Below are 14798 nucleotides of genomic sequence, written 5' to 3'. Positions count from 1 at the left end.
TAACCGAACTCATGCATAGATTTGTGAGTTATCTGGGTGTAGATGCTATTAGCTCTTGTTGGGATCAATCTCAACTGTGCTCTTAGATTAAATAGACTTCATAACAAGGAAATATCATCATGGATTCAGAAAGTATGAAAGACTGCAATGGTTGACATTTTGATGATGAGAATACCCTGGTATTGGTCAATTTGGATGATAGTGAATGGTTATTGTATTTTTAGTAGAGGAGTTCTAATACTTTCATGTCTATTGTGCTTCTACAATGATATTTCACTGGAATTCTATCATCTATTGTTGGTGTTTTGATGGATCAAACTGAGGGAAATTTGGATAAAATTGACTTCTATTGATAATGAATTGAGTTTTATTACCAAATCCTGTGTCCATGAAGTTTATCCTACAGGTGATTGGTTTGATAATGATATGTGTTGGACACACACATGGCAGAGACAAAATAGGAAAGATAAACATGAGATTGCATTTCTTATTCACATTGATACATATTTATAATACATAGGAGTGACCCTTGGTTTCATATTCCAAGTGGTCCCTTGGACTCCTTTTCGCTGTTCAGCTTCCACACCAACCCTTAGAGGATTAGGTGTCCAACATTCCCCCCCTTAATTTGAAGGGTTATGTGTGAGTCCAAGAAGAGAGCTGTGATACAAAATGTGCAAAAAATGCATGGCAGCACTAGGCTGAATGTGCTCTCTGAAATGTTGGTATAAGGGAGCTGGTTTAAGGATGACCACCAACACTGGAATGCTTAGTGCAGTTCCCAGAACTCTTCCAAGTCTGGCATGAAGCTCAGGTCTTCTACTAAAGGAAGTGCTCCTGATGTTTTGAAGAGGGAAACCTTCAACCATGAAAGGGAGGTCTCATCCCGCATAAAAGGGAGAACCTCAACCTAAAAAGGGAGGTCTCAACCTGTGATGGTTTAAGGATTACCACCAACTTTGGAATGCTTAATGCAATTTGTGGAACTCTTCCAAAACTGGCAAGAAGATGAAGTCTTCTACTAGAGGAAGTGTCCTCGATTCTTTGAAGAGGCATCACCAACTAAAGGCATGCTCAGGGGCATCTTTGTCTCCGGCTACAACTCTGAATCTGGTGTGGCAGGTTGTGGCTCAGGCTCGCTTGATGTGGCTTTGAAGCTTGTAGATGACCATCATTTCTGCCCCTGTCAGATACAAGGTGACATGATGGAGAAAACTCAACTGCAAGATTGTTCAATACTCTAGAATAAGTTCAGACATATGACTGAAATATCTTCTTGGCTGTTGATGCCCATTGCCAAGAAGCAATCCATCCGAGATGAATTTTATGTTTTTGTAGGAGGTTTGTTTTTGAAGCATCTGTTTGAAGAATGATTGGTTTTATGATAGTGCTTACGTGGATCAAGATCAAAACAATGATCTTTCATATGGCCAACTCGGTCACAATGTTGGCATTTAACAAGTTTTTGTGGCTGCTATGGAAGAGGATCAAAATTGGAACATCTGAAGATGAATCTGGAACAGTTGAATGTGAATTGTCGTGAAAGAATTTAGCACTCTGAAACTAGATGGGCTTTGAGTAATCTGGAATATGAAAGGACACGTCCTTCTCATATCCAAGACCTGTTTTGTGCTTATTATGGACAAGCTCCTCCCCAAGTCTGATGATTGGCTTAGGAAGTGTTGGCTGAGTTTCTGCGTCTGCATGCAATTCTGCTACTTCATTGGGCACTAGATTTGTATCAACTTGCTGCTTATGGGAGTCTTTTCAATGTTCTGAACAGAAACAGGTTCAGAGTGATGACTGCTCTGTTTTAATTCCTTTTGTTGAAGCTGAGATTCAAGCTCCAAAAATTCTATCTTCTCTTGTGCATTTTGCAGACAGGTTCTAATGTCAACAAGAGAAGCTTTGTTGATTCTTATTGTGTCATGATCAAAGGAATGTATCAGAGTTTTTAAAAACTCTAATACCTCACCAATTTTGGTTATTTTATCCATTGTCGAAATTACACTTAAAACTTATCACAATTATGAATCTGTAGAGAAGAACTAACACTCACTCGCAATACAATGTCATTGCAAAATATTTTGTAAATGTGCAACAAATAACCAGTGTGAAATAGCCCTTTAAAGCGGTCAATAATCCAAAAAGAACTGTTTTACACCAACAACAACTCTATCAATCCTAACCATTTTCTTCAATCTTAATACCTTAGGCTAGAAATTGCACAAAGTTTGTTGGATTATCGTTGCAACTAACAACACTTTAAATACTGCTACACAAACTGTGCAATGAGTATGCCACTAAATTCAACACATCAACCCAATTGACATCAAGCGTGGCACATCATCTAACCGATGCATATGTTGGAATTTTAAATAATTGAGGGACATGCCAATGCATGTAATAACATCAATGAAAGATTAAAATTCTCCATGGAAATTTAATATCGATGCACAAATCCTACTCTCAAACTCCAAAATGGCGTTTGAATTTTGGGTCACAAAGCCTTGACTGAGCAACTCCTTCACCCTCATTTTGGTCGTAGTCCGCTGCTTCTACTTAGGAATTAACTGGAAAGCCAACCTCTACAATCCTTTCAGCGTATCTTCATTCAAACTCACTGTAGTCTCTGAGAGCTATTCATAGCACGAGGCTCTTTTAATTTGTCTCGATCTTCATTCACATCGATAAATGATGACAATGAGAGCTGGTACATCGATGTCTTTGGGACTTCCAGCGAGGTGCCACGAGGTGGTGGGCTGATCGGTTAAATCGACTTTTGTTCACCATTGATGAGAGACTATGTTCCGTGTTGCGATAATGTGGACGATGTTTGGCAACTTCCTTTGATTGAAAAAGGCGAGAATTTGGAGCGCCGTTGTTCCAAGCAGGAGCTTCTACCGACCTTTTGTGTATGGGAGGAGCTGGAGCCAGAGGCTGAGTTCACAAGAGTCATGGCCATCACATTCTCACAAATCCTGACGTTCTCAAATCCATCGTTGAGAAAGCGAAGGTAATAACGCATATGGTTGCAGGAAAAGAGAGAGCATATGCCGGAATTAGCGCATAAGGGCAGGCAACATTTGGAGTATGTAATGGTGAATACACTGTGTAATAGTATTATAGTCCAAAAATGGGAGCGGATACTAATGCAGAAGGATACCACCAATGTGGGAGTAGATTCACACAGTGATATTCAACATATGGACTATGTGGAAGTTGAACAGTCGGGGTATGATCGCACCCAGGGGTTGTCCCTATGCACAAGGTGAATTTCGAGGCAAAGACAAAATACGATATGATCCAGAATTACAAATTGCTGCAAGAAGTATTTTCAAAATTAAAGATAGAGACGCATATAGAGGTTAATAAACTTGTTAAAGGTTGGCCATTGGACAATCTGGAGCTTCTCCAGTGGTTGAAGTGGTATTGTGATTCTGCAACAGGTGGAATAATGAATAGCAATTATAATCCTGTGGAGAGAAGATGTAAAGGAGGAAAGGAAGTCCACAGAAAGGGAATGTCTTCAACGCAATGCTCATCACGGAACAAGGGCATTGGAGGAGTTTTAAAATCAGTTCAATCTAGCTCATCTTCAACAATTCGACGTACAAATGGATCTAGGGCTGGCCCAAGTGGAAGTAAGCAAGGGAAGCATGTTTCATTGCCTCCTGGCTATGTTTCTGTAGAACACTTTCAAGCTGTGACTGAACAGGTTGTAGAATTAAAGCTTTCTGTGAGCAATTTGGAGAAGGAAAGGGACTTTTACTTTGCTAAACTTCGAGATATAGAAATCCTAATTCAAAATGAAGACTTGGAGCAGTTTCTAGTGGTAGCGGCGATTCAGAAAATTTTGTATGCTGTAGATGATAATGATTTAGTTATTGCTGATGCTCAAGCAATACTTGACAATTCTCTGTTGCTTGAAAATGGGCCTGTTGTCTCACAGATTGTCGCGACAACGCTCAGACCGGGGGCTGTCACTCTGATCCCTGATCTCTCCGTTTAAGCCTGTCTCCCGCGGCTAAGGGGGGTAGACCCTAAGGGATGATGAAGACCAACTGTGGACCAGTTGGGTTGGGAGACACAAAGAAACAAGCACTAGATTGATTTTGCTGAATTAATAGACCAGTGCCTTGTGGGTTTGATGTTTAAACGATTGTTTATTAGATGTTGCAGAGATGTAAACCATGTATAGCAATCAATTATCATCAAATAACTTGAACGATGCAAGATATCCAGTAAAACCACAAAGTTCTTATAATGATTAAAGTTTCAATAACGATATCCAGCGACTAAAAATTTCGAAAGATAAATACTTTAAACAACCACGCAATTATGAATCATTAACCAGATGCAGCTAAATCCTCAAGATGATCATTCATGTACGGATTCGCATAAAATGATAAACATTCATTCCACATCAAAAATTTTAGCCTTAGTAGAAAAGATAAAACATGATAAATATCAGAGCTAAAATTTGAATCTGGCAAAAATTTTCCACAATATATATATATATATATATATATATATTTTTTTTTTTAACTTGAAACTAAAAAAAAAGGGAAACTTTTAAATTTAAAATCTAAACTAAAAAATTCCTTTTTTATGCTTTTATGTTTTTTAATTAATAAAATCTAAAAAAAAAGTTAAAACTATTTAAAATAAATCTAAAGCTTGAAAATGAATAAAATTTAACCTATCAAACTAAGCTAAATAAAAAAAAATTTAATTCCTAGACTAAAACAAAACCATTAAAATCAAAAGTCTATTCTAATATTGAATCTAAATTAAAAGCTAATATCAAAATATAGCTAAAGCTAAACAAAAAAAAAACTAAATTTAAACTAAAGAGGTAAAACCTAAGTTAAAACAAACGATTTTGATTTTGAAAACCTTTTAATTCTTTAAAAAATAAAATAAGAATTAATCTAATGACTAAAGGAAAAAGGAAACGAAACCTTAACTGATTTACGCTGAAAATCAAAACGAAAGGGAAGCTTCATTCACAGGAATTCTCTTATGCTGGACTCGTGACACACTTGGCCTGCGTGGACTGCTGGAGACTTGCAGATGGAGGAGATTTCAATGGTTTCACGCAGGTAGACAGCAAAAATTTGTAGAAGTTTGCTAGACGGCTAAAATTTGGAGAACTGGATGCACGAATGTTCAAGCCACAACCCGTATGGAACACGAATGTACATGTTTCACTGATCAAAGCCACCCCGGAAAATGCCGCAGATGCGTTCTAATCACATAATGTGTAATCCCGCCATTTAAACCATGGGAAGCTGGCGATCCGAGAATACGGGAAAGAAAAGCCACGCAGAAGAAGAGAAAACTGCGCTAAAATCTTTGGAACGGTTATGGATAAGAGAAACTTCATCGCCTGTTAGTTCCGTGTCTGGGTTTCGTGATTATAGACACAGCTAGCGTAGTTTCCAGGTACTTGTTTTGAATCATCAGTCCTTACGCTGAATTAGAACGCAGATATGCTGGCGCGTGAATTCTTACAGGAGCGACGGGAAAGGGTATACGTTGCAGGATCGAGGGATGGAGCACGCCGAGGGGTATACACTAGAACGCACCCACGCGGATTTTGCTTGAATGATTTTTGCGTTTAATGGAGGTCCACGGAAGTTCTGGCAGCAGCAGCCTCACGCAAGTTTGCAAGAGATTCAACGGGTAGAGGGCAGCGTAATGCAGATAAAAAAAATCGAATTTATTTGAAGAAAACAAGCAACAACAAGTAGATTGCCCAGAAACCAATGAGAATCTCCACGAAAATTATATCTGAATTTCTCTGCTCCGAAGCAACCTGTAACCTGCAAAAGAAAAGAAAAACCCTAATATATGCATAAAACAAAATTTGAAACCCCAGATCAACTGAGCAATTTACAACTTTTGGCTCTTAAACAGCCAGATCTATCAGTAATCGGCAGTAATATTGTCAGAATTTAATTTAATGTAAAATGCTTCAGAAAACCCTGCATGCATTCATAAAAAATATTTCGAATGATAAGCCCGGAATCAAGAACTGGTTGGGCTCTTTCAGAAAAACACAACCCGGGAGTTGGCTGGTTCAGTCGAGAACTTCCTCTAACGCTCGGTAATCTGAAAAAAGGATTTCCTGCACAGCTTAAAATCAACCATCAACATAGAAAGAGAAAACAATAGTGAAACCTCGATCAAATGGAGATACCTGCCAATATATTTCAGAATCTAAACTATCATTCAAACCTCAAAGATCAGACAAGATACCTGTGCCTAGATCAATATTCATTAAGCTATCATTAATGGCTGAAAATAAAATTATGCAGAACAAATAAAACAATCTTACAACATTTTCAAAAGAGTAACACCAGCAAGATTTTTAACCCCAAAGTCTTCTTTATTGCACAAAAAATGAACTACAAGAGAGCTTCTTCAGCACAAGACTCACAGATTCTATATCTCAAATGACCCCTAACACCCTATTTAAAGGAAAAGATCCCAACAGATAGTTCAAGTGATCCATGTCAAAATGATCTCGACCGTCGATGAGGATCAAGATATCTCTTAATCTCATCCGTCGAATTTTTAATGTATTAAAGAATTGAAATTCTACTTTTATTTACTCAAAATATTATTATTTTATTATTTTTTAGGTTTTTTTACTTTATTTATTTATTTTTATTTTATTTATTATTTATTTAATTTATTTTTAAATGGATCCTTGAACTTAGCTTTTGGGAAAATTACCTAGGACCTAGGACTTAGGACTTATGAGGGGATTAAAACATTTCTTAATCCTCAAGACACTTTACATCATGACTTTTACAACTTTACATCCCAAGGGAGAAAACCCATTTGACATAGACCCTCATAAATCACCCAGTTCTGCGACACAACTCTAATCTAGCAGATTAACACACTAGGATTCTCCTAAGATTCTAATGACAAAATCCATCCCGGCTTTGGGGTTAAGCTGAAGGAAAACTCTGCCGATCATGGATCGGTGAGACGAAAAACCTTCCGGAACGTAGATTATCACTTAGAAAATTAGGTCCACCTAGGCAATTTACAGACATGACTCATATCTGCTAAGATTATTTACAATTTATACATGCAGACTGGGTTTACAACATAAATTGATCAAGCTGTCGATGACTGAAGGATGGCATGGACATGTCGATCAAGCGCTACCCTTTTTGTAAAGAAAAAGGGGGTGTACTGCTATGGGCGGTTGACGGTGGTGGTCAACATCTGGCTCTACTTGGGGACACATTGCTGCACTGTAGGAATGTGAGAATCTAGAATCTGCACCCATGCAACACAACAAAACATAAGTAGCGTCCATCCAAAAAATCATCATATAACATTAAGCACAGGAAAGATATAAGCTCTTCATTTATTAACTAATCTAGAAAAGCAAATCTAATCCTAAAACAGAAATGAAAATGCTGAAATGACAAGGAGTATGGTTAGAAATACAATACAAAGGATGCCCCATGGCATCAGATGTGTTCAATATAGTGTATACTGAGCATTTGCCTGCTTTCAGGCAAATCTGTTGGTTGCTTGTTGGATGTGCCATGTCCAATTCTGCATATGGTAGGACTTTTTCCTATCCGAAAATCAAGCTGCTCGCGGCCGTCTGATGCATCAAATCTTCTTTTCGTTTTCTTTCTCTTGTGTCTTTTCTTCCTGGCAGGCTGCATCACTGATGACATGGAACTTTCCGCTTCAAAGTTATCAGATGAAGTATGTAAGATATGCGTGACATGTCTTTCTTTATCCTGCATCTGATCTTTATCATTTTTAATTCTATCTGGATCACCTTCAATTAACCACCTTTCAATCGAACCAATGACCTCCTCATAGTAAGATGGAGCTTGTTGCAGCGGAAGGCTCTTGATCTATTGATTCTTCCTGGTTTCCTTCATCTTCCGACTGCTGTTGAAATTTCTGAAACTGTATTTTAATGGCATCTAGTTGACTAGAGTGTTCAACCTTTATAGCACTGATTTCCCTGGCATGGTCTTCTTCCATGGTTATCAAGCAATGCTGCATAGAGTTTTTCTCTTTCTTATGATTTGCTTGCATGGTCGTCATATTTTCCTCTAAGCTTGACATCTTGCTTTGCATAAAACTGATTTCTGTGTCATGATTAATCTTCATGGCTTCAATTTCCTTACTATGTTGATTTTGCATGATCTCCATCTCCCTATTACGCTTTTCCAGGTGAGTGCATAAAGTTCTCACATCATTGGCGTAATTAGTTTGATTTATCTCCATATTTCTTACCAGTAGCAATAGATCTTGTATAATTTGCTTATGATCTTCCTTTCCATTGTCAACACTACTATGATCTGCAATGGTACAAGTGGATGGCACATTCTGATATGAAGAATTGTCTTGGACAGCTGGACCTTTTACAAGATTACTTTCATTTTGTTGCACAATTTTAGGGGCACAAGGCGAGCTATTTGGATCACCATATCTATCTTTAAAAGCATCGACAATGTCTTGCAAAGAAATGAATGGATCTTCAGGAAAACTATTAAACCAGTTCAAAGCATCATCCTTTAAAGAATGGACAAATAGACGCATCTTGACATCTTCATGATTATATTGAGGAAGTCTACAATATATGATCATTACACAAGTAAACCTATTTAAATGTTGTCTAACAGCGACCGAATCACCACCTGAGAACTTAAATAATTTAGAAATGGCCTCTTTCGGAAAATCATGGAGATTATCAGTAAAATGACATGGTTTAAATGAATAATCCATGATGAATAATAAGGGATCAAATGGATGATAGAAAGAGATTTCTGCTCAAGAAAATTCAGAGATGAAAGAAGTGGAGTCGCCACTTGAACAATGAATCTGATTCTAAGATCCAAAAAGAAACCAACAAACAGATATGAGAGAGGCTTCTTGCCTGGGAAAAATAAAAGAAATGGAGTCGCCACCCAAACAAGAAATGAACTAAAGAGAAGTTGTTGATATGTAATGAAAAGATCCAAATGATGCCAAAAAATGTTGAATTTGCCAACTCAAACGTGAGATGAGAAAGATGAGAGAGGATGAATGTCGAATAAACCAAGGACAGAAAAAACTCTTTCCCCGGCAACGGCGCCAAAAAATGTTGTCGCACAGATTGTCGCGACAACGCTCAGACCGGGGGCTGTCACCCTGATCCCCGATCTCTCCGTTTAAGCCTGTCTTCCGCGGCTAAGGGGGGTAGACCCTAAGGGATGATGAAGACCAACTGTGGACCAGTTGGATTGGAGACACGAAGAAACAAGCACTAGATTGATTTTGCTGAATTAATAGACCAGTGCCTTGTGGGTTTGATGTTTAAACGATTGTTTACTAGATGTTGCAGAGATATAAACCATGTATAGCAATCATTTATCATCAAATAACTTGAACGATGCAAGATATCTAGTAAAACCACAAAGTTCTTATAATGATTAAAGTTTCAATAACGATATCCAGGGACTAAAAATTTCGAAAGATAAATACTTTAAACAACCACGCAATTATGAATCATTAACCAGATGCAACTAAATCCTCAAGATGATCATTCATGTACGGATTCGCATAAAATGATAAACATTCATTCCACATCAAAAATTTTAGTCTTAGCAGAAAAGATAAAACATGATAAATATCAGAGCTAAAATTTGAATCTGGCAAAAATTTTCCACAATATATATATATATATATATATTTTTTTTTTTTTAAAACTTGAAACTAAATAAAAGGGAAACTTTTAAATTTAAAATCTAAACTAAAAAAATCCTTTTTTATGCTTTTATGTTTTTTAATTAATAAAATCTAAAAAAAAAGTTAAAACTATTTAAAATAAATCTAAAGCTTGAAAATTAATAAAATTTAACCTATCAAACTAAGCTAAATAAAAAGAAATTTAATTCCTAGACTAAAACAAAACCATTAAAATCAAAAGTTTATTTTAATATTGAATCTAAACTAAAAGCTAATATCAAAATATAACTAAAACTAAACAAAAAAAAAACTAAATTTAAACTAAAGAGGTAAAACCTAAGTTAAAACAAACGATTTTGATTTTGAAAACCTTTTAATTCTTTAAAAAATAAAATAAGAATTAATCTAATGACTAAAGGAAAAAGGAAACGAAACCTTAACTGATTTACGTTGAAAATCAAAACGAAAGGGAAGCTTCATTCACAGGAATTCTCCTACGCTGGACTCATGACACACTTGGCCTACGTGGACTGCTGGAGACTTGCAGACGGAGGAGATTTCAACGGTTTCGCGCAGGTAGACAGCGAAAATTTGTAGAAGTTTGCCGGACGGCTAAAATTTGGAGAACTGGATGCACGAATGTTTAAACCACAACCCGTATGGAACACGAATGTACACGTTTCACTGATCAAAGCCACCCCGGAAAATGCTGCAGATGAGTTCGAATCACATAATGTGTAATCTTGCCATTTAAACCATGGGAAGCTGGCGATCCGAGAATACGGGAAAGAAAAGCCACGCAGAAGAAGAGAAAACTACGCTAAAATCTTTGGAACGGTTATGGATAAGAGAAACTTCATCGCCTGTTAGTTCCGCGTCTGGGTTTCGTGATTATAGACACAGCTAGCATAGTTTCCAGGTACTTGTTTTGAATCATCAGTCCTTACGCTGAATTAGAACGCAGATATGCTGGTGCGTGAATTCTTACAGGAGCGACGGGAAAGGGTATACGTTGCAGGATTGAGGGACGGAGCACGCTGAGGGGTATACACCAGAATGCACCCACGCGGATTTTGCTTGAATGATTTTTGCGTTTAATGGAGGTCCACGGAAGTTCTGGCAGCGGCAGCCTCACGCAAGTTTGCAAGAGATTCAACGGGTAGAGGGCAGCGTAATGCAGATAAAAAAAAATCAAATTTATTTGAAGAAAACAAGCAACAGCAAGTAGATTGCCCAGAAACCAATGAAAATCTCCACGAAAATTATATCTGAATTTCTCTACTCCGAAGCAACCTGTAACCTGCAAAAGAAAAGAAAAACCCTAATATATTCATAAAACAAAATTTGAAATCCCAGATCAACTGAGCAATTTACAACTTTTGGCTCTTAAACAGCCAGATCTATGAGTAATTGGTAGTAATATTGTCAGAATTTAATTTAAATGTAAAATGCTTTAGAAAACCCTGCATGCATTCATAAAAAATATTTCGAATGATAAGCTCGCAATCAAGAACTGGTTGGGCTCTTTCAGAAAAATACAACCCAGGAAGTCGAGGTTCTGGGATTTCACAGCTTAGAAGTTTCAAATTTTATATTTCTCTTATCATTCAGATTACATGTTGCATTTTCTTCATTTCTATATCTCAAATTTATTTAAATTAGTTCAAGTGATCCATGTGAGGTTTTTTTACTTTATTTATTTATTTTTATTTTATTTATTATTTATTTAATTTATTTTTAAATGGATCCTTGAACTTAGCTTTTGGGAAAATTACTTAGGACCTAGGACTTAGGACTTATGAGGGGATTAAAACATTTCTTAACCCTCAAGACACTTTACATCATGACTTTTACAACTTTACATCCCAAAGGGGAAAACCTATTTGACATAGACCCTCATAAATCACCCAGTTCTGCGACACAACTATAATCTAGCAGATTAACACACTAGGATACTCCTAAGATTCTAATGACAAAATCCATCCCGACTTTGGGGTTAGGCTGAAGGAAAACTCTGCCGATCATGGATCGGTGAGACAAAAAACCTTCCGGAACGTAGATTATGTCTTAGAAAATTAGGTCCACCTAGGCAATTTACAGACATGACTCATATCTGCTAAGATTATTTACAATTTATACATGCAGACTGGGTTTACAACATAAATTGATCAAGCTATCGATGACTGAAGGATGGCATGGACATGTCGATCAAGCGCTACCCTTTTTGCAAAGAAAAAGGGGGTGTACTGCTATGGGCGGTTGACCGGTGGTGGTCAACATATGGCTCTAGTTGGGGACACATTGCTGCACTGTAGGAAAGTGAGAATCCAGAATCTGCACCCATGCAACACACAACAAAACATAAGTAGCGTCCATCCAAAAAATCATCATATAACATTAAGCACAGGAAAGATATAAGCTCTTCATTTTTTAACTAATCTACAAAAGCAAATCTAATCCTAAAACAGAAATGAAAATGCTGAAATGACAAGGAGTATGGTTAGAAATACAATACAAAGGATGCCCCATGGCATCAAATGTGTTCAATATAGTGTATACTGAGCATTTGCCTGCTTTCAGGCAAATCTGTCGGTTGCTTGTCGGATGTGCCATGTCCAATTCTGCATATGGTAGGATTTTTCCTATTCGAAAATCAAGCTGCTCGCGGCCGTCTGATGCATCAAATCTTCTTTTCGTTTTCTTTCTCTTGTGTCTTTTCTCCCTGGCAGGCTGCATCACTAATGACATGGAACTTTCTGCTTCAAAGTTATCAGATGAAGTATGTAAGATATGCGTGACATGTATTTCTTTATCCTGCATATGATCTTTATCATTTTTAATTCTATCTAGATCACCTTCAGTTAACCACCTTTCAATCAAACCAATGACCTCCTCATAGTAAGATGGAGCTTGTTGCAGCGGATGAGAAGGCTCTTGATCTATTGATTTTTCCTGGTTTCCTTCATCTTCCGACTGCTATTGAAATTTCTGAAACTGTATTTTAATGGCATGTATCTGACTAGAGTGTTCAACATTTATAACACTGATTTCCCTGGCATGGTCTTCTTCCATGGTCATCAAGCAATGCTGCATAGAGTTTATCTTTCTTATGATTTGCTTGCATGGTTGTCATATTTTCCTCTAAGCTTGACATCTTGCTTTGCATAAAACTGATTTCTGTTCATGGTTAATCTTCATGGCTTCAATTTCCTTACTATGTTGATTTTGCATGATCTCCATCTCCCTATTACGCTTTTCCAGGTGAGTGCATAAAGTTCTCACATCATTAGCGTAATTAGTTTGATTTATCTCCATATTTCTTACCAGTAGCAATAGATCTTGTATAATTTGCTTATGATCTTCCTTTCCATTGTCAACACTACTATGATCTGCAATGGTACAAGTGGATGGCACATTCTGATATGAAGAATTGTCTTGGACAGCTGGACCTTTTACAAGATTACTTTCGTTTTGTTGCACAATTTTAGGGGCACAAGGCGAGCTATCTGGATCACCATATCTATCTTTAAAAGCATCGACAATGTCTTGCAAAGAAATGAATGAATCTTCAGGAAACTATTAAACCAGTTCAAAGCATCACCCTTTAAAGAATGGACAAATAGATGCATCTTGACATCTTCATGATTATATTGAGGAAGTCTACAATATATGATCATTACACAAGTAAACCTATTTAAATGTTGTCTAACAGCGACCGAATCACCACCTGAGAACTTAAATAATTTAGAAATGGCCTCTTTCGGAAAATCATGGAGATTATCAGTAAAATGACATGGTTTAAATGAATAATCCATGATGAATAATTAGGGATCAAATGGTGATAGAAAGAGATTTCTGCTCAAGAAAATTAAGAGATGAAAGAAGTGGAGTCGCCACTTGAACAATGAATCTGATTCTAAGATTCAAAAAGCAACCAACAAACAGATATGAGAGAGGCTTCTTGCCTGGGAAAAATAAAAGAAATGGAGTCGCCACCCAAACAAGAAATGAACTGAAGAGAAGTTGTTGATATGTAATGAAAAGATCCAAATGATGCCAAAAAATGTTGAATCTGCCAACTCAAACGTGAGATGAGAAAGATGAGAGAAGATGAATGTCGAATAAACCAAGGACAGAAAAAACTCTGTCTCCGGCAACGGCGCCAAAAAATGTTGTCGCACAGATTGTCGCGACAATGCTCAGACCGGGGGCTGTCACCTTGATCCCCGATCTCTCTGTTTAAGCCTGTCGCCCGCGGCTAAGGGGGGTAGACCCTAAGGGATGATGAAGACCAACTGTGGACCAGTTGGGTTGGGAGACACGAAGAAACAAGCACTAGATTGATTTTGCTGAATTAATAGACCAGTGCCTTGTGGGTTTGATGTTTAAATGATTGTTTACTAGATGTTGCAGAGATGTAAACCATGTATAGCAATCATTTATCATCAAATAACTTGAACGATGCAAGATATCCAGTAAAACCACAAAGTTCTTATAATGATTAAAGTTTCAATAACGATATCCAGGGACTAAAAATTTCGAAAGATAAATACTTTAAACAACCACGCAATTATGAATCTTTAACCAGATGCAGCTAAATCCTCAAGATGATCATTCATGTACAGATTCGCATAAAATGATAAACATTCATTCCACATCAAAACTTTTAGCCTTAGCAGAAAAGATAAAACATGATAAATATCAGAGCTAAAATATAAATCTGGCAAAATTTTTCCACAATATATATATATATATATATTTTAAACTTGAAACTAAAAAAAAAGGGAAACTTTTAAATTTAAAATCTAAACTAAAAAAATCATTTTTTATGCTTTTATGTTTTTTAATTAATAAAATCTAAAAAAAGAAGTTAAAACTATTTAAAATAAATCTAAAGCTTGAAAATGAATAAAATTTAACCTATCAAACTAAGCTAAATAATTTTTTTTTTAATTCCTAGACTAAAACAAAACCATTAAAATCAAAAGTCTATTCTAATATTGAATCTAAACTAAAAGCTAATATCAAAATATAACTAAAACTAAACAAAAAAAAAACTAAATTTAAACTAAAGA

At 36.6% G+C, this 14798-nt stretch overlaps 1 protein-coding gene and 1 pseudogene across 4 annotated transcripts in view; both read left to right on the top strand.

Annotated features, from left to right (window-relative positions):
* LOC149267621 (Small GTP-binding protein) overlaps positions 1–14798 on the top strand; it is a 462582-nt gene that overhangs the window by 22609 nt on the left and 425175 nt on the right. The gene's annotated exons all lie outside the window — the stretch shown is intronic.
* On the top strand, positions 3246–4012 carry LOC149267622 (microtubule-associated protein RP/EB family member 1B pseudogene; annotated as a pseudogene).

This window comes from Pinus tabuliformis, chromosome 6 (genome assembly GCF_031772625.1).
Source record: "Pinus tabuliformis cultivar Carrire ecotype Pingquan chromosome 6, CPIR1, whole genome shotgun sequence".
NCBI classification, from domain to species: Eukaryota; Viridiplantae; Streptophyta; class Pinopsida; order Pinales; family Pinaceae; genus Pinus; species Pinus tabuliformis.
This window is presented reverse-complemented; position numbering and strand designations above follow the sequence as displayed.